General features: G+C 42.1%; 1 pseudogene; it reads left to right on the top strand.

The window, feature by feature from the left end:
* The first annotated feature begins 1,766 nt into the window (after nucleotides 1-1,766).
* LOC107968277 (zinc finger protein 64-like) lies at nucleotides 1,767-15,791 on the top strand (annotated as a pseudogene).
* The last annotated feature ends 3,423 nt before the right edge of the window (nucleotides 15,792-19,214 follow it).

Genomic DNA, 19,214 nt, shown 5'->3' with positions numbered 1-19,214 from the left:
ATTTCATGTTGCCATCTTTAGGGGTGGCTCAGACTTTCTTAATTGAGCAGCTCATGAATGATGAGATATATGCAGTTGGAAACACAAAAACAACCTAAAAGCATGTTAATATGCTGAACACTGAAATGTAGAATTGGAAATGTTGGCCAAACTGACCCATCTCACAAGCCTGTTTTATTTCATTTCAAAGCTTTTATACCAACCTCATACTGCCTTTATGTGGCAGGAACTACCATTATTCCCATTTTATGGATGAGAAAATGGAAGCTTAGCAAACTCAAGGCCACACTGCCAGCTAAGTAGGGAACTTGGGACTAGAGGCTCAGGTTTGTCTGTGTTGCAACACTTCTATCAATTCCTACTTCTGGCAGAACTATCAGTGTTGGTTCAATGGCAACCATGTACACTGCACTCTGAAGAAAGTACTGTGTAAAACATTCCTGCCATCTGTTTGTGGTGGAGTGGTAAGATTTACACAGAAAAGAAGATTAGAAAATCTACATCCATACAGAAGATAATCAAGTGTTGATGGACTCTGTGCTATGAGCACCAAAATAAGATTAGTGTCAAATGGGTAAGGTCCTTAACCTAGCATTCAATATAATTCTGCACTTCATTGAGATTTGTGCAGCCTGTGTGTTTTGTAGTCCTATTTACTGTGCAAAATTATAAGAAGTAATTTTCTAACATGTACTTGATGTCCATTTTCCCCATAATAATAGTTATGTTTTGGCCATAAGACTGGAATTCTCACTTAAATTATGTGAAATGTCTATTATATAATCTCCTGATCAAAAGGTTAAATTTCACCCAGAAGTGCTTTCTATTCTTTGTTTGGTTGCTTCACTTGCAAATCAGGAGACATGGCTAGTTTTGACAGACTTTTTAAAAAATTCCATATAAAGTTAAAATTCCAAAGCAGAGAACTGTATAACTAAATCAGTGAAATGTTGTAATGAGTAGGCAACAATGTAAAATAGAGCTGGATGCCCTTGTATTAAAATAGTATTTAATTCTGAAAAATGATTACATGGGATATGCTTTACTAGTTGAGGCAAAGTAGACAGCTCTTAACAGTGCTTACAGCCCAGATGAACATTTACCAATCATTTTTCTTTCCTATTTGGAGGCATATCTGTCTTCAAGATCAAGCAATAAATAAGTACTAACCCTGTGCCAGGTACTAACAGGTTATCTAGTATTTTAATACTATGAACAATAAAAGGGACTCTTTAAAAAGTGTCAATGTCAAAAAAATAAGATGTGGCCGTGTTCCAAATTAAAGGAGTCTAAGTAGACATGATAACTAAATGCAGTACCTAATCCTACACTAGATTCTGTGTTGGAGAAGAAAATGTAAAGCAGGTGGTCCCCAGCCTCCTGGGCATTAGGAACCAGGCCACACAGCAGGAGGTGAGCAGCAGGTGACCCAAGCAAAACTTCATCTGTATTTACGGCCATTCCCCGTATCTCCCATTAGCGCATGAGCTCTGCCTCCTGTCTTATCAGCCGTGGCATTAGATTCTCATAGGAGCGCAAACCTTATTGTGAACTGCACATGCAAGGGATCTAGGTTGCGCACTCCTTAGGAGAATCTAATTAATGCCTGATGATCTGTCACTGTCTCCCATAACCCCCAGATGGGACCGTCTAGTTGCAGGAAAACAAGCTCAGGGCTCCCTCTAAGTCTACATTATGGTGAATTATATAATTATTTCATTATATATTACAATGTAATAATAGAAATAAGATGCACAATAAACATAATGCGTTTGAATCATCCCAAAACCATCCGTCCCCTTTCAACCCCGGTCCGTGGGAAATTGTCTTCCACAAAACCAGACCCTGGTGCCAAAGAGGTTGGGGACCACTGCTATAAAGGACATTGAAGTTACTGACAAAATTGGAATAAGGATAGTAGCTTAGAAAACAGTATTATATCAATATTAAATATACTGAAGTTAGTTACTGCATTTATGTAAAAGTATCTTCTACAAAAGTATACACTGGTGTATTTAGGAATAGAGACTATGATATATGCAACTTAAAAAAAAAAATTGAGACAGAGTCTTGCTCTGTCACCCAGGCTGGAGTGCAGTGGCGTGATCTTGGCTCACTGCAACCTCCGCCTCCCAGGTTCATGCCATTCTCCTGCCTCAGCCTCCCGAGTAGCTGGGACTACAGGCACCCGCCACCACGCCCGGCTATTTTTTTGTATTTTTAGTAGAGACGGGGTTTCACTGTGTTAGCCAGGATGGTCTCGATCTCCTGACCTCGTGATCCACCTGCCTCAGCCTCCCAAAGTGCTGGGATTATAGGCATGAGCCACCATGCCCGACTGATATATGCAACTTATTCTTAAATGATCCAGAAACAAAATTACCCAGGCATGTGCATACACGTGTGAGGGAGAATGTGAGAGAGTGAGAGAAATAAGGCAACGAAGCAAGGATTATTTGTATTATCATTGTAACCCTATTTGTAAGTTTGAAATGATTTCCAGTTAAAATGTTTGAAGTGTTATGGATAAAAAAATGTACTAAGTGTGGTGTCAAGCACCTTAATCTTCCTTGCCCTTCTAGCTACTCTGAAGAATAGATGGTATTCCGAGTAAAAACTCACTAGAAACCATTTATGCTAGCCTAACCATACACCTATAGTTTATTATGAAAAGTTCAGCACTGGCCAGGCACAGTGGCTCACGCCTGTAATCTCAGCACTTTGGGAGGCAGAGGCAGGTGGATCACAAGGTTAGGAGATGTGAGACCATCCTGACTAACACGGTGAAACCCCGTCTCTACTAAAAATACAAAAATCAGCCGGGCATGGTGGTGCGCGCCTGTAATCCCAGCTACTCAGGAGGCTGAGTCAGGAGAATCGCTTGAACCCGGGAGGCGGAGGTGGCAGTGAGCCAAGATCACACCATTGCACTCCAGCTTGGGTGACAGAATGAGACTCCTTCTCAAAAAAAAAAAAAAAAAAAAAAAAAGTACCATATTCAGTGCTGTCTAGTGACAAGTGTGGTCACTCATCTTAGCACTATTTCTCATATCATTCCTTCTTTTGTCCTTGCCCTCTCCCCACCCCTTTGTCCTGATTCCTATGTATTCTCCAGATACTACATGTCAATTTAACAGTGTCCATGCAAGTCACAGTGGGTATAAGCAAGAACCAGAGGTGGATGTGGGCAGATGGTTGATGTGTATGAAAACTGGTAGGGTCAGTGTTTGGGAGTAAAGACTTTTTTGAAGTGGAGATGCTAAAGTAGATTTGTTGGAAATATTTTTTCTTAAATGATGGTCAAAAAGCAGGATATTTAAAATAAGCAATTCTGAGGTAGTTCACATAATGGTGAAGTGATCACAAGACATTAGAAAAAAATCAATGATCTGAAAGTCCAAGATTTGGAATTGCCTTTCCCTGACCCCGCCCCCATCACTTCATCAAACCTGTACTTGCCAAGGTTACCATGAACCTCTTAAAGTTGCCCCACTCCAACCTGCTCTCCCCACACAGCCTCCAAATAGGATTCTTCTAAAATAAGACTGAATGTCACACTACTGTTTAAGAACACCCCATGTCCTCAAGTCTCCATTCTTTTTTAAATCGACAAATAAAAATTGTACATATATATCTTATGCAATGTTTTGAAATACATATACATGGCTGGGCACGGTGGCTCACACCTGTAATCCCAGCACTTTGGGAGGCCGAGGCGGGCGGATCACGAGGTCACGAGATCGAGACCATTCTGGCTAACATGGCGAAACCCTGTCTCTACTAAAAATACAAAAAAAAAAATGAGCCGGGCATGGTAACAGGCATCTGTAGTCCCAGCTACTCAGGAGGCTGAGGCACAAGAATGGCGTGAACCCGGGAGGTGGAGCTTGCAATGAGCCGAGATCGCACCACTGCACTCCAGCCTGGGCAACAGAGCAAGAGTCCATCTCAAAAAAAAAAAAAGAAAAAGAAAAAGAAAAGAAATACATATACATTGTGAAATAGCTAAATTGAGCTAATTAACATATATAACCTCACATTCTTATCACTTTTGTGGTGAGAATACTTAAGATTTTAAATTCTTAAGAATACCTTCTGATTAATTCATAAAGTAATAATTAGTGAATTTAGCCATACTAAACTCTGTTTGGCTTCTCAAAGGGCAACAGTATCTCTTGCTATGTTGTCTGTGTATTGAGTAGGAGGAAAAGGCAGGACAAATAGTTGCTTCCAGTTAACCATCCTCCCTTCCTCCTTAAAAAAAAAGAAGGCTGAAATTTGACCATGCATGTTATTACCCAGCTATAAGACTATATTCTCTAGCCTCTTTTGCAGCTAGATGTGACCATGTGACGAGGTTTTGGCCACTGATATGCAGGAGGTCTGGGAAGACTTCTTAAAAGAGGGGATAACCTGGCATGATGGCATAATCCCATAGTCCCAGCTACTAGGGAGACTGAGGCAGGAATGTCACTTAAGCCCAGGAGTGTGAGACCAGCCTGGGCAGTATAGTGAGATCTTGTCTCTAAAAATTTTTTTAATTTAGCCAGACACAGTGCCTGCAGTCCTAGCTACTCAGGAAGCTAAGGTGGGAGGATCCCTTAAGCTCAGGAGTTTGAGGCTGCAGTAGCTATGATTACTACACTGCACTCCTGCCTGGGCAACAGAGCAAGACCCCATCTCCAAAAATAAAGAGGGGGAATACACCTGTTTTTGTTCCTACTGCCTAGAGTGAAGATGATGATTGAAGATCTAGCAACTATGTTGGACCATAAAGATGAGGGCCACATCCTACAGATGGCAGTGTAGAGAGCTGGAAAGAGCCTGTATCTCTGACAAATTCATTTAGCTATCATGTGAGGCCTCAATTAATTCCTTCTGGACTTTAGGAAAAAGGAATAAACTTTTAGTTGTTCAAGTAACTATTATTTTGGATTTTCTTATTATACGCAGCCAAACCTTATCCTAATTGAGACCTAGAACTAGTTGGATATCGGGGAAGGATAAAGTGGTCTTGATTTTCCAGCCTGACCCTAGAGAAGATACAAGATGTATGCAATTCTAGAAAAGATGAAGTCCAAGAAAGGTAGAGTTTAGTTCTACGGTTGGTTTCCTGGAGAGAACAGGGCAATTTTCATGTTTAAACGTGATACATCCACCTGGGGAAAGAAAAAGTGGTAGAATCTTGCCGGGGAGAGAAGGCAGCAGCAGTAGCCTGCAGTGGTGGAAGCTAATTAAATGCAGCAATTTTATTTTTATGTTGATGTCCAGGGTGACAGCCCTTGGATTCCACTTTTCAAGCAGTACTAAATTGGCTGTACTTTGACCCTGGAATAAGACTGTGCTTGTCTTCATTGACCAGAGATAACTGGAGAAGTAAACATGTGGTATTGGGGAGAAGAAACTGACATTACTGCTCCTAAGATTTGCAATAGGTGTCTGAAAATGGGGGCTTTAGAAAAGAAGCCACGAGGTTTTTTGCCCACAGAACAGTATGATCTGGACATAGGCACAAAGAGTTTTCTACAGATGTTCCCATCTACTTAGGAATAGCGATTCACAGTGGAACCTATAAGAGGAACCCCCAAACAAGTAGTAGACAACAAATGAGTACACCTTTGAAGATTTCCTTTGAAAAGATTATTTAAGCTTCTTTATACTTTCTAGAAGTACAAAGTACAAAATTAACTACAGGGTTTTTATTCCACTCCCTTCCCCTAGTTAGACATCTTTTCTCCACCTTAGCCCACAAGGTGATCACTTCGCTGGCTGGTAAATTGTCCATTGCAATCTGTAAATGAGCCAAGATTGCTGTGTGCTTTGCTCAGGCCATTCCTCTCATGGCTATGATACCACTGACAGGGAGATATATAATATATATGTAGAGAGAATATATACATTTGTCTATTACAGTAGAATATATACATTTCCATATTATATATTTGTATATAATATACAAATTCAAGCCTCATTACTACTGATTTTCCAAGAGATCAATCCCAAGCAGTAGGCTATAATTAGAAACAGATTAGACATTCCTTGTTGCAGTCATCTACCTACCTCCTGGCCACCTCCCTCACTGATTTTAGAACTTGGGTCACTGTCTTTTTCTCACTACTACCTCTATCACTACTCTTAGTGCTTTCAATATCTCATATTGGATATATTCGAATCGTGGAGAGAAAGATAAGACCACACTCTACCTTGTCAATAATTTCACCATCTCTGGTCTTTATTTCAAGCATCCAAGCCTTTGGACATCCATCTTTCTTCTTCTTCACTTCTAAAATTTGTTTCCTCTATCCATTGATCCCACCACTTTTCCACTGTCCATCACTAAGCCTTACACCTACCTCATGTCCTCATGATGTCTTTACTCAGCTTATGTTCCATGATCCATCACTAGAGCCACTTCCCCTGAAACACAATCACTTTGCTTGCCCCTATCTACCTTTATGACATTTACCTATGGCAATCCCAACTTCCCAACCCTGGTTAAACTCAACTCTTTTCCTATTCTGCAATTACACCAAAGCAACTGAAAATGGCCAGAGAAAGACAGTCAGCTGCTCCAACTGGCCTCACTTTAAATTCATAAACACTGATTTCAACATTGCTTAACAATTCCATTACTTTTTTTTTTTTTTTTTTTTTTAAGAGACAGGGTTTCATAGTCACCCAGACTGGAGTGCAATGGAACAATGTTAGCTCACTACAGCCTCAAACTCCTGCGCTCGAGGGATTTTCTTGCCTCAGCCTCCCCAGTAGCTGGGATTACAGGTATGCGCCATGACGCCCAGCTTTTAGAAAGTTTCTCACTATTGGCTGGGCACGATAGCTCACCCGTGTAATCCCAGCACTTTGGGAGGCCAAGGCAGGCAGATCACAAGGTCAGGAGTTTGAGACCAGCCTGGCCAATATGGTGAAGCACCGTCTCTAATAAAAATACTAAAATTTTTAGTGTGGTGTGGTGGCACACGCCTGTAGTCTCAGCTACTTTGGGAGGCTGAGGCAGGAGAATCACTTGAATCCGGGAGGCAGAGGTTGCAGTGAGCAGAGATCGTGCCACTGAGTCCAGCCTGGGCAACAGAGCGAGACTCCATCTCAAAAAGAAAAAAAAAAGTTAGCTGGGTGTGGTGGCGGGCGCCTGTAATCCCAGCTACACAGGAGGCTGAGGCAGAAGAACTGCTTGAACCCAGGAGGCAGAGGTTGCAGTGAGCCGAGATCACGCCAGTGCACTTCAGCTTGGGCAAAAGAGCAAGACTCCGTCAGAAAACAAAAGAAAAAAGAAAAGAAAAAACAGAAAAGAAAAAAAAAAGAAAAAAGAGGAAAGAAAAGAAAAAAGAAAACCTTCTCACTATCCAAGATAATGGTTTCATATGTCCTATTCAAATCTCCAATACCTCCAATTTGTCTTTACTCTCAGTAAGTTGATTCTCATAAGATAACTACTCATTTAACCACCACCAACTCTACCCACTTCCTGCATCTCTTAATAATTTGTAATTAATAAACTGCCCTTGCTCCCCAGGCCAAACGCCTTTGTGAACTAGATCCTGTCCCTTCTCACTTTCTCAGGATGTTTTCTTACAATTAGTATCTTACATTATTAGCTTTCCTTTCTCCATTGTTCCCAGTAGCAACTCTCGTTTTCTTCAGAGTGCTTCAAAGGTCCCTAGCAGAAATTGAGCAATTTCACTCATGAGTTCTATTGTCTTGAAATTTGTCTTGGACAGGACAGGACCAGCTATCCATTAAAGTGTCTTCATTAATTATATTTCAGGATCCCACGCCATTCTACTTTTTCCCCCGGTACAAAAAAAAAATCATTTCTTGACAAAGAAGATACAAGCAAAATAGGAATAGAAGTTCGTCATCTGTAAACATGACATCATTTACAGTGTATCTATTTCTTATCTTCAGGTGGCTATTTCTCATATTTTTTCCTAGAGGGGGTCTTGCTCTGTTACCCAGGCTGGAATGCAGTGACACAATCACAGCTTACTGCAGCTTCAAACTCCTGGGCTCAAGCAATCCTCCCACCTCAGCCTCCCGAGTAGCTGGGACTACAGGCATGTGCCACCATGCTTGGCTAAATTTTTTTTTTTTTTTTTGTAGAGATGCAGCCTCACTGTGTTGTTCAGGCTGGTCTCAAACTCCTGGACTCAAACATCAGATCATAAATTTAAGAAGTTCTCTAGCTGTCTTAGCATTTTTGCAAGTCAACTCATTTTTGGTGAAAATGGCAAGAGGATTGGGGGTACATTGGGTAGAGGTTTAGGGGAGGAGCACAGACTAAGCTCGGCAAAGAAGGCAGCAAGAACCCGAGTTTGATGTGGGCGAGTGGTTGATGTGTATAAATTCTTGGTACTATTGCTCCAGGCCTGCCACATTTGTGTATTCTTTTTTGAATATATATTCCTATCTTTTTATCTTTTGTGCAAGTTCTTTTAACATTTGAGCTTAATGGAGAGCTCTTTGTCCAACCACACAGGATTTAAATAATTCCTCTCTTACTACTTCGAGAGCATTTGCACTTCCAGATTTTGATAGTATGTGATTCCTTTTGGCTCATCTTTCCCTCTGTAGATCTCATGACAATATAATAGTGTCTTTTCTTTGAATTTTGTGAGATGTACTTCTTATAGTCTTGGTCAGCCATTTAACCATGTCTATTTTTTTTCTCTCCCTATTAGGATTCTAACTCTAATTTGGGTCAATTTTCCCAAGCTTCCCATCACTAACTTTTGCCAACAATTACTCTTTGTTAGAATTAAGTAGAGTAGCAGTTCCCTATTTGTTGCTTCTGTCTTCCAGGAGATAAACCTATCAAGACAGTAAATAAACATATTAACACTTGGTGAACATTTATTTTGGTCATTTCACATGGACCAAGCATATCAGTACCATTATATTATTAAAATTCAGAGAACATTGTGGTATAAGTATTTACATATTTTTCCTATGAAGAAATGGAGATTCAAAGAGAAAAAATAACTTAATTTGTAACTTACTTGATCATCTCATATACAATGTATAATACTAGAAACCGGAAATAGACGAAGTCCTTGTTTCAGGGAGCTTTCAATACTATGGGAAAGGCAGACCAACTAGCAAAGAAGTTAGCTTCACCAGAACTGAATGTACCATGAGTTGAAGATGGGTGCTCCCAATAATATTAGAATATATTCAGATAAATTCATGCTACCTGGCAACACAATAGAAATCTACTATAAGTTTGATGATTGAGACAGATTGGAAACAAACTAAAAGCACATTGGAGAGAAGAACATAATGACTAGAAAAAAAGCAGCAGAAAGCTTTACCATACTACAGACCAAGTCAATAATTTATCAATATTCAGCTTTTTAGTATGAGAGAATTTACAGGGACAACTATAAGTAGCATAGTGGTTAAGAGTATAAAGTCAGAGAAAGAAAGAGCTCTGTACAAATTCTGACTGTGTTACCTACTAACTGTGTTTGTTTTGTTTTCAAATCTATAAACAAAAAACTTAATATTTAACCCCTGGCTTTGATTTACTGCATTTGTAAGACAAGGATGATAATGCTAATCTTGTGGGACTTGTGAGGTCATAGTAAATATATGCTAGTAGTTCTCAAAGTGTAGTCCATGGAACCTAGGAATCTAAGACCCATTTCAGTAGGTCCATAAGATTAATTTCATTAGAATGCATTATTTAGCCAGGCACTGTGGTTCAGGCCTGTAATCCCAGCACTTTGGGAGGCCGAGGCAGGAAGATCACTTGAGGCCAGGAGTTCAAGACCAGCCTGGGAAACATAGGGAGACCCTGTCTCTACCAAAAAGATATTTTAAAAAATTAGCTGGGTGTGGTGGCACACTCCTGTGGTCCCAGCTATTCAAGAGGCTGAGACAGGAGAATTTTTTCTGTCTCATAGCAAGCTATGATCACACCACTGCATTCTAGCCTGGGTGAGAGCAAGATACTGTCACTAAGAAAAAAGATAAAAATAAAGATTAAAAAAATGCATTATTTGCCTTTTTCACTATGCTGACATTTGCACTGATTGTACAAAAACAATAGTGGGTAAAACTGGTGGTATCTTAGTATGCATCAAAACAATGGCACCAAATTATACGAACAGTCATGGTATTTTCCTCCACTACACACTCTTGATCAAGGCAGCAAGGGGAGTAGGGGAAAGGAAGCCAGTTTCACTTAAGAATTTTCTCGATGCAGCCGGGCACGGTGGCTCATGCCCGTAATCCCAGCACTTTGGGAGGCTGAGGTGGGCAGATCACCTGAGGTCAAGAGATCAAGATCATCCTGGCCAACACGGTGAAACCCCATCTCTACTAAAAATAGAAAAGTTAGCTGGGCATGGTGGCGTGCATCTGTATTTCCAGCTACTTGGGAGGCTGAGTCAAGAGAATCACTTGAACCCGGGAGGCGGAGGTTGCAGTGAGCTGAGATCGCGCCACTACCCTCCAGCCTGGAGACAGACTGAGACTCCATCTCAAAAAAACAGAAATAAAAGAATTTTCTTGATGAATCAGTAAAAAAAAAAGTTAATTTTATATAATCTTGACCCTTCCATATACATATTTTTAATATTCTATGCAATGAAATAGGGAGTACACCTAAAGCGCTTTTGCTCCATACCAAAATATATGCTTGTCTCAAGGAAAAGCACTTATGTGATTCTTTGAGTGTGCTAAACTAGCTGCTGTTTTCATGGAACACCATTTTTACATGAAAGAGTGATGAAGAGACAAACTCTAGTTATTCAGACTTTAATATCCAGATAGCATTTTCTTGAAAATGAATGAAATGATTCTATAATTTCAAAGATGATTGACTACATGCTCAAAGCTTTCAAGAAAAAAATTAGAATTTTGAGGCCGGGCACCACTGGCTCACACCTGTAATCCCAGCACTTTGGGAGGCTGAGGCGGGTGGATCACTTGAGGTCAGGAGTTCGAGACCAGCCTCGCTAACATGGAGAAAGCCCATCTCTACAGAAATACAAAAAAATTAGCTGGGCGTGGTGGTGCATGCCTGTAATCCCAGCTACTCTGGAGGCTGAGACAGGAGAATCACTTGAACCCAGGAGGCAGAGGTTGCAATGAGCCAAGATCATGCCATTGTACTCCAGCCTGGGCAACAGAGTGAGATTTCATCTTAAAAAAAAAAAAAAAATTTGTATTTTGAAATTGTGTGTCTGCCACTGTGGTCTTGACAGTTTTCCAATATTTAAAGACTTTTCAGGTTAAAAATCGGTGGTGATATTTATGAATATAATTTTAAAATACTGTATAATTGTATGAATCAATGAGAGGATATATATAACCCAGTAACCAATATTTTCCATATGACCAATGCTTGATGTTACAAAATCATGCATGGATGAAAGATCCATTCAAAGTCCAAGGTGGACCAATGGATTCTAATATTAAGAGTAGAGGCCGGGCACAGTGACTCAGGCCTGTAATCCCAGCACTTTGGGAGGTTGAGGTGGGTAGATCATGAGATCAGGAGATCGAGACCAGCCTGGCCAATATGGTGAAACCCTGTCTCTATAAAACTACAAAAAAGTTAGCTGGGTGTGGTGGTGCACACCGGTAATCCAAACTACTCGGGAGGCTGAGGCAGGAGAATCGCTTGAACCCGGGAGGTGGAGGTTGCAGTGAGCCAAGATCGTGCCACTACTCTCCAGACTGGCAAGAGTGAGAATCCGTCTCAAAAAAAAAAAAAAAAAAAGAGTACAAAATATGATTTCAGATTCTACATTTCAACTTACCTCTAAGAAACTACTACTTGTTTGATTTGGTTTAGTATCACTGAAGACTATCTATATCAAAGATTAAAATACTTTTCCCTTTTCTAACTACAGTACTTGCCTCTGTGAGATCAGGTTTTTTTCCATATACTTCAACCAAAATGATACATGACAAAACAGAACAAATGCAGAAACAAATGAGATAATTCAGCTACTCTCTATTAAGCCAGACATTTAAGAGATTTCTTCACAGCTGTTCTCAAATACTTTGTTTTGGAATATATGTTATTTCTCACGAAAGTATGTTATGGTGTTAAACATGAAATAGGCTTATTTTCAGTATTTAAAAATATATAAATACTTTAAAGTTTTTCTCTTATAACATGATAAATGTTGCTAGATATAATTCACATAAGCAAAATCTCTGAGGTCCTCAATAGTTTATAAGAGTACAAAGTAATCCTAAGACCAAAAATTTTGAGAACCATTACTATATATTCACATATAATTACATATACAGTTACTATATTTATGATATATAGTATATATACAGACAAATCCAATCTTTGGTCAACCTAGTATTAGTTGATCCATTTTTCACCAAAAATTACCTTTTTGTAGTACCTTAAACCATTGCTTAAAATATAAATCCCACTCATTTTTCAGCAGCTAGAGAAACAGATACATTATGTACAGAGAAACAAAAATAAAGATGACAGATTTTTCATCAGAAAGAATGCAAGAAAATATTGCATCTATAAAGTACTGAAGGAAATGAAACTACTAGCCTCAAATTCTTTACCCAATGAAGATATCTTCAAAAAATGAAAGTGAAATAGGAACTTTCAGACATAAGCTGAAATATTATATTGCTAGTAGACCTCCATTCTAAGTGTTTAAAAAAATCAGAGTGATACCAATTAGAAATGTGAATCTAAAGAAACATCCACACACACTCACACACTCACACACACACTCACACACACACACTCACAAGAAATGCCAACTACGTTGGCAAATGTATTAGTTTTCTCTTGGTGCTGCAACAAATTACCAAGAACTTAGTCATTTAAAAATACAGATTTATTATTTTATAGTACTGCAGGCTCGAAGTTTAACATTTCATTGAGAAACATACGCACACGCGCACAGGCACACACACACACACACACACACACACACACACACACACCCAAGATGTCAGCAAGGTACATTTGTTTCTACTTCTTTGTCTTTTCTAGCTTCTAGAGGTCACTTACACTTTTTGGCTCATGGCCTCCTTTTTCCATCTTTAGAAGTCAACAACATTATATTTCTGACCCTTTTTCCATAGTGACCTCTCCCTCTGATTAGAGCTGGGAAAGGTTCTCTGCTGTTAAAAACATGCTGGAAAGATGCTCTGAGGACCCCTCAGAGACTGTTTTCCATGTATGCGGGCACCCAAGTCCCCGGCCTCCTTGGCACTGGGCTTTGGCTGCACACCTGGAAGGTGGCTCCCTGCCCTGGGATTAGGTTTCAAATGCGTTGTCCAGGGAAATCCTCACCAAGGAGCGGACCTTCGAGTGAAGGCCCTAAGGATGGGAAGGATCAAGTTGTGCAGCTTCAGAACTTGATAATGATGTTCCAAAAGCAACCTGCCTCTCCACTGAAAGCAGTGACTGAAAGCAGAAGGCCCCTGTCATCACTCTTCCCTCAGAGTCAAGGGAAGAAAAAGCCACCCTTGGAGAGAGGACATTCGACTGTTGCTACCCAGGTTGCCACTTCAAAACTCTCCATGGCATGAAAGACTTGGACCGCTATCTCAGAATCCACAACGGGTGACAAACCGCTCAAGTGGGAGTTCTGTGACAAGTGCTTCAGCGGAAGGACAACCTGACCATGCACATGTGATGCCGCACGAGTGTCACCTGTGTGACTATGCTGCCGTGGACAGCAGTAGCCTCAAGAAGCACCTACGGATCCACTCGGACAAGCAGCCATACAAATGCCAGCTCTGCCCCTATGTCAGCCGCAACTCCAGCCAGCTTACCGTCCACCTGCGATCCCACACTGGGGATATCTCCTTCCAGTGCTGGCTCTGTAGCGCCAAGTTCAAAATCAGCTTAGACTTGAAAAGGCACATGATCGTGCACTGGGGGAGAAGCCTTTCGAGTGCGAGTTCTGCAGCGACGTCCGCTGCACCATGAAGGCGAATCTCAAATCGCACATCCGCATCAAGCACACCTTCAAGTGTGTGCACTGTGCCTTCCAGGGCCAGGATGGGCTGACTTCCTGGAGCATAGCTGGCTGCACCAGGCCGACCACCCAGAGAAGTGTCCTGAGTGCAACTCCTGCTCCAGCGCAGCCTCCCTGTGCATACCCAGCAGAGTCCACTGTAAGGACTGAAACTTCAAGTGTGACTTCTGCAGCTTCGACGCGAAGTGGCCCAGCAGCCTGGCCAAGCGCATCGACAGGGTGCACAAGGATGAGGCCAAGACAGAGAACTGGGCCCCTCTGGGCAAGGAAGGGCTCAGAGAGCAGCTCCCAACACGTGGCCAAGATCGTGAGGCAGAGGGCCTTTCACTGTGAGACCTGCGGCGCCGCCTTTGTCAGGGATGACTCTGAGATGCCACAAGCAGCAGCACAGTGATCACAGTGAGAACAAGGACTCAGACTTGGTCGCCTTACCACCTGCAAGCTGTGCCTCGGGACAGCTCAGCACCATGGTCTCCGTGGGGCAGCTCAAGCCTCCCCTGGAGCCCAGCCAAGACCTCTAGCTCAGAGGAAAAGGATCGTCAGCTGTCAAGACAAATGTCTGACAAATGCTGTTGCCCACCCCTCCAAAAGGTGAAGCCAGTGAGACAGGCTTTGGGCACCACTTCCAGGGCTGGCTGCTCCAACTTCACAGGCCTCCAGAGGCGATGGCTGAGACGACAATGATGAATGCAAAGCAGTACTATGGAGACACTTCTTGCGTTTGTCTCTTCCCTCCAAGGACAAACTGAGCAAGTCAACTTAGTCATTCAAACGTAGGGTCTGCTGAGCCCTGCTCTATCCAATGCGGATAGCTTCTATGTAACAGATTCCAATTTTAAAACTGATCCATCTCTGATGGAATTATTAAACTAGTTAGATGATATAGAAAACTAAAACTAATCTCTATAGTGGGACAGGTTAAAGTGAAGAAGGTGTACATGAAGAGTCTGGGATTGCTGGAAAACTTCTATTTCATAACCTGGATGATCGTTCTAAGAGTGTTTGCCTTATATGTTTGTGTGGTTTCTTCTACCTGTTGTCTTGCAATAAAAAGGCAGACTCATAGGTTAAAACAAAAACAAAAACAAAAAAACTCATGTGATTAGACTGGACCCACCTGGACAACCTAGGCTTCATCTAAATATCCATCTAAGTTTCCTTAACCTGAATCATGTCTGCAAAATCCCTTTTGTCAACTGAAATAACATACTCACAACTTCTAAAGATTCAGACGTGGAAATCTTTGTGTGATATTTAATTTGCCTACCACAGATGTAGAAGAATTGAACACTGACAACAAACTTGATAGTTATAGAACATTCCACTCAACAGCAGCAGCAGAATACACATTCTTTTTAAGAACACATGGAAAATTAACAAAGATCAGCCATGTTCGGGGGTATAAAACAAGTTTCAATACATTTTACAGGATCCTAGGAACTGGAGGTGGCCAAGATGGTTGACTAGAAGCAGGTAATATACGTAGCTCTCATGGAGAGGAACAGAAAGAGCAAGTAAATACAGCACCTTCAACTTAAACATCTAGTTACTCACATTGGGACTAATCAAGGAAGCAACTTGACCCATGGAGGATGGAGAAAAGTAAGGCAGGATGATGGCCCACCCAGGAGCAACATGGAGCCAAGGGAACCTCCCCCGACCCTGGGAAGTGGCACATGAATGTGCAACCCCAGGAACCCATGCCTCTCCCATGGATCTTTGCAATCTTTGGGTCAGGAGATCTCCTTGTGAACCCACTCCACCAGGGCCTTCTGTCTGATACACACAGCTACATGGAGTCTCAACAGAACAGCCACTCAGGCACATGTGGAGACCCAGGAGAGCCTTAATACTTGGGCTCTCCAGACTTCCCAGCAAAAGTAGTTTCAACTCCAGCAGAGCAGGAGGTTAGACCTCTGTACATATCCTTAGGAAAAAGGCTGAATCCAGGGGGCTGAGCAGTGACAGTCTGCAGGCCCCACTTCCACAAACCTCACAAGATAAAGACACACTGGCTTAGAACTCCAGACAGCCACTGGTAGCAGCGTTGCACCTCCCTGGGATAAAACTCCAGCAGGGAAGGGTGGGCTGCCATCTTTGCAGTTTGGGCAACTTAGCCATTCCAGCCTCCAAGCTTTGGAGAGTCTAAGCTGACCAGGGGTGGAAGGGATGCCCCAGCACAGCTGTTTTATAAAACGTGGTCAGACTGCTCTTTTAAGCAGGTCCCCAATCCCTCCTCACTGGGCAGGATCACCAGAGCCTCCAGCCACCTGCGCCCATGTTCTCCAGCCAACAGAGATTTAGAGCCTCCCTGGGATGGAGCTCCCAGCGGGAGGGGTGGGCTGCTATCTTTGCTGTTTGGGTGATAGTATTTCTAGTCTTCAGGCTTTGGAGAGTCCAAGCCAACCTCTCACCAGGCAGAAGCAGTACCCCGGCACAGTACAGCTGCCCTGTGAAACATGGCCAGACTGCTTTTTTAAGCCGGTCCCCAATTCTGTTCCTCCTCACTGGGCAGGAATTCTCAAATGGGGCCTCCAGCCACCCCCACCAGTGCTGTCTGGCAAACACAGATTTGAAAACTTCCTGGGACAGAAATCCCAGAGGGAAGGGTGGGCCACCATCTTTACTGTTTGGGTAACTTAGCTTTTCTAGCCTTTGGACTTTGGAGAGTCCAAGATGACCAGGGGCTGAAGTGGATCCCCAGCACAGCACAGCTACCCTACCAAAACACAGCCAGACTGCTTTTTCAAGCAGGTCCCTGATCCTACTCCTCATCACCAGGAACGGTCTGAAGCTATCCCCACGAGTGTTCTTCAGCTGAGAGAAGTTTCAAGCCTCCCCAGGCTGGAGCTCCCAGATGGAGGGGCAGGCCATCATCTTCGCTGTTTGGGTCACTTAGCTATTCTGACCTTTGGAGTGTCCAGCACTGAAGCAGACCCCCAAGCACAGCACAACTGCTCTACCAAAATGTAGCCAGACTGCCTCTGAAACAGGGTTTCACTCCCCATTGCCCAAACTGAGCAATGGCTCTATCTTAGCTCACTGCAACCTCTGCCTTTTGGGCTCAAGTGATTCTCCTATCGTAGCCTCCCAAGCAGCTAAACTATAGACACACCACCATGCCTGTCTAATTTTTGCATTTTTTGTTGTAGAGGCGGGGTTTCACCATGTTGCCTAGGCTGGTGTCAAACTCCTGGGCTCAAGTGATCTGCCTGCCTCAGCCTCCCAAAGTGCTGGGATTACTGGCATGAGCCATTGTGTCCAGCCCAGACTGCTTTAACTGAGTCTCAGATCCCATTCCTCCTCACTGGGAGTAATGTCCCAACCAGGGTCTCCAGCCACCTCTTACAGGTCTGCTTGGGCTGGCAACAGGTCCCTAACTCCCTGGAGCAGAACTTTCAGAGGGAAGGGCAGGCTACCATCTTTGCTATATCGCAGGCTTCAGTGGTGATACATAATGGTAAAGGGTACAATTAAACAGGAAAACACAACTATCCTAAATATACATTCACCCAACACAGGAGCACCCAGATTCATAGAGCAAGTTATTAGAGACCTATAAAGAGACAGCCTCCCACACAATTATAGTAGAAGACTTCAACACTCCACTGACAGTATTAGACAGATCAAGGCAGAAAATTAGTAAAGATATTCAGACCTAAACTCAACATTGGACCAAATGGATCTGATAGACCTCTACAGAACTCTCCACCCCAAAACACAATATACATTCTCCTCAAATTGACCACATAATTGGACATAAAACAATCCTCAGCAAAAGCAAAAGAACCAAAGTCATACCAAACACTTTTGGAACACAGTGCAATAAAAACACAAGACTAAGAAAATCGCTCAAAACCATGCAATTTTATGGAAATGAAGCATGATCCTAAATGACTTTTGGGTAAATAATGAAATTAAGGTAGAAATCAAGAAGTCTTTGAAACTAATGAGAACAAAGATATAACATATCAGAATCTCTGGGTCACAGCTAAGGCAGTGTTAAGAGGGAAATTCACAGCACTAAATGCCCACATCAAAAAGTTAGAAACATCTCGGCTGGGCACAGTGGCTCATGCCTGTAATCCCAGCACTTTGGGAGGCTGAGGCAGGTGGATCATCTAAGGTCAGGAGTTCCAGACCAGCCCTGCCAACATGGAGAAACCCTATCTCTACTAAAAATATGAAATTAGCTGGACGTGGTGGAACATGCCTATAATCCTAGCTCCTCGGAAGGCTGAGGTAGGACAATCACTTGAACCCCGGAGGTGGAGGTTGCGGTGAGCTGAGATCATGCTGTTTGCACTCCAGCCTGGGCAACAAGAACGAAACTTCGTCTCAAAAAAAAAAAAAAAAAAAAAAAGTTAGAAACATCTCAAATTTACAATCTAACATTACAACTGACAGAATAAGAGAAGAACAAATCAACCCCAAAGCTAGCAGGAGACAAGAAATAACCAAAATCAGAGCTGAACTGGAGGAAATCAAGATACCAAAAAAACATTCAAAAGATCAACTAATGAATCCAGGAGGTGGTTTTTTGAAAAGTTAGTAAGACAGATAGGCCACTTGCTATATTAATAAAGAAAACAGAGAAGATCTGAATAAACACAATTAGAAATGATGAAGGGAATATTACCACTGACCCCACAGAAATAGAAATAACCATCAAACTACTATAAACACCTCTATGCAGACAAACTAGAAAACCTGGAAGAGATGGATACATTCCTGGACACATACACCCTCCAAGACTGAACCAGGAAGAAACTGATTTCCTGAACAGACTGATCATGAGCTCTGAAATGGCATCAGTAATAGCCTACCAACCAAACAAAGCCCAGCACCTGATAGATTCATAGCTGAATTCTACTAGATGTAGAAAGAAGAGCTGGTACCATTCCTATAGAAACTATTTCAAAAAAATTCAGGAGGGGGTTCTCTTCCCCAACTCATTCTATGAGGCCAGCATCATCCTGATACCAAAACCAGGCAGAGACACAACAACAACAACAACAACAACAACAACAAAGAAAATTTCGGGCCAATATCCTTGATCAACATTGATGTAAAAATCCTCAATGAAATACTGGCAAACCAAATCCAGCAGCACATCAAAAAGCAAATACATCATGATCAGGTACGCTTCATCCTCAGGATGCAATTTTGGTTCAAAACACACAAATCAATAAATGTGATTCATCACATAAACAAAAC

The sequence above is a fragment of the Pan troglodytes genome, chromosome 15 (assembly GCF_028858775.2).
Source record: "Pan troglodytes isolate AG18354 chromosome 15, NHGRI_mPanTro3-v2.0_pri, whole genome shotgun sequence".
Taxonomy (NCBI): Eukaryota; Metazoa; Chordata; class Mammalia; order Primates; family Hominidae; genus Pan; species Pan troglodytes.
Note: the sequence above shows the minus strand (reverse complement) of the source record. Positions and strands in the feature narration are given on the sequence as shown.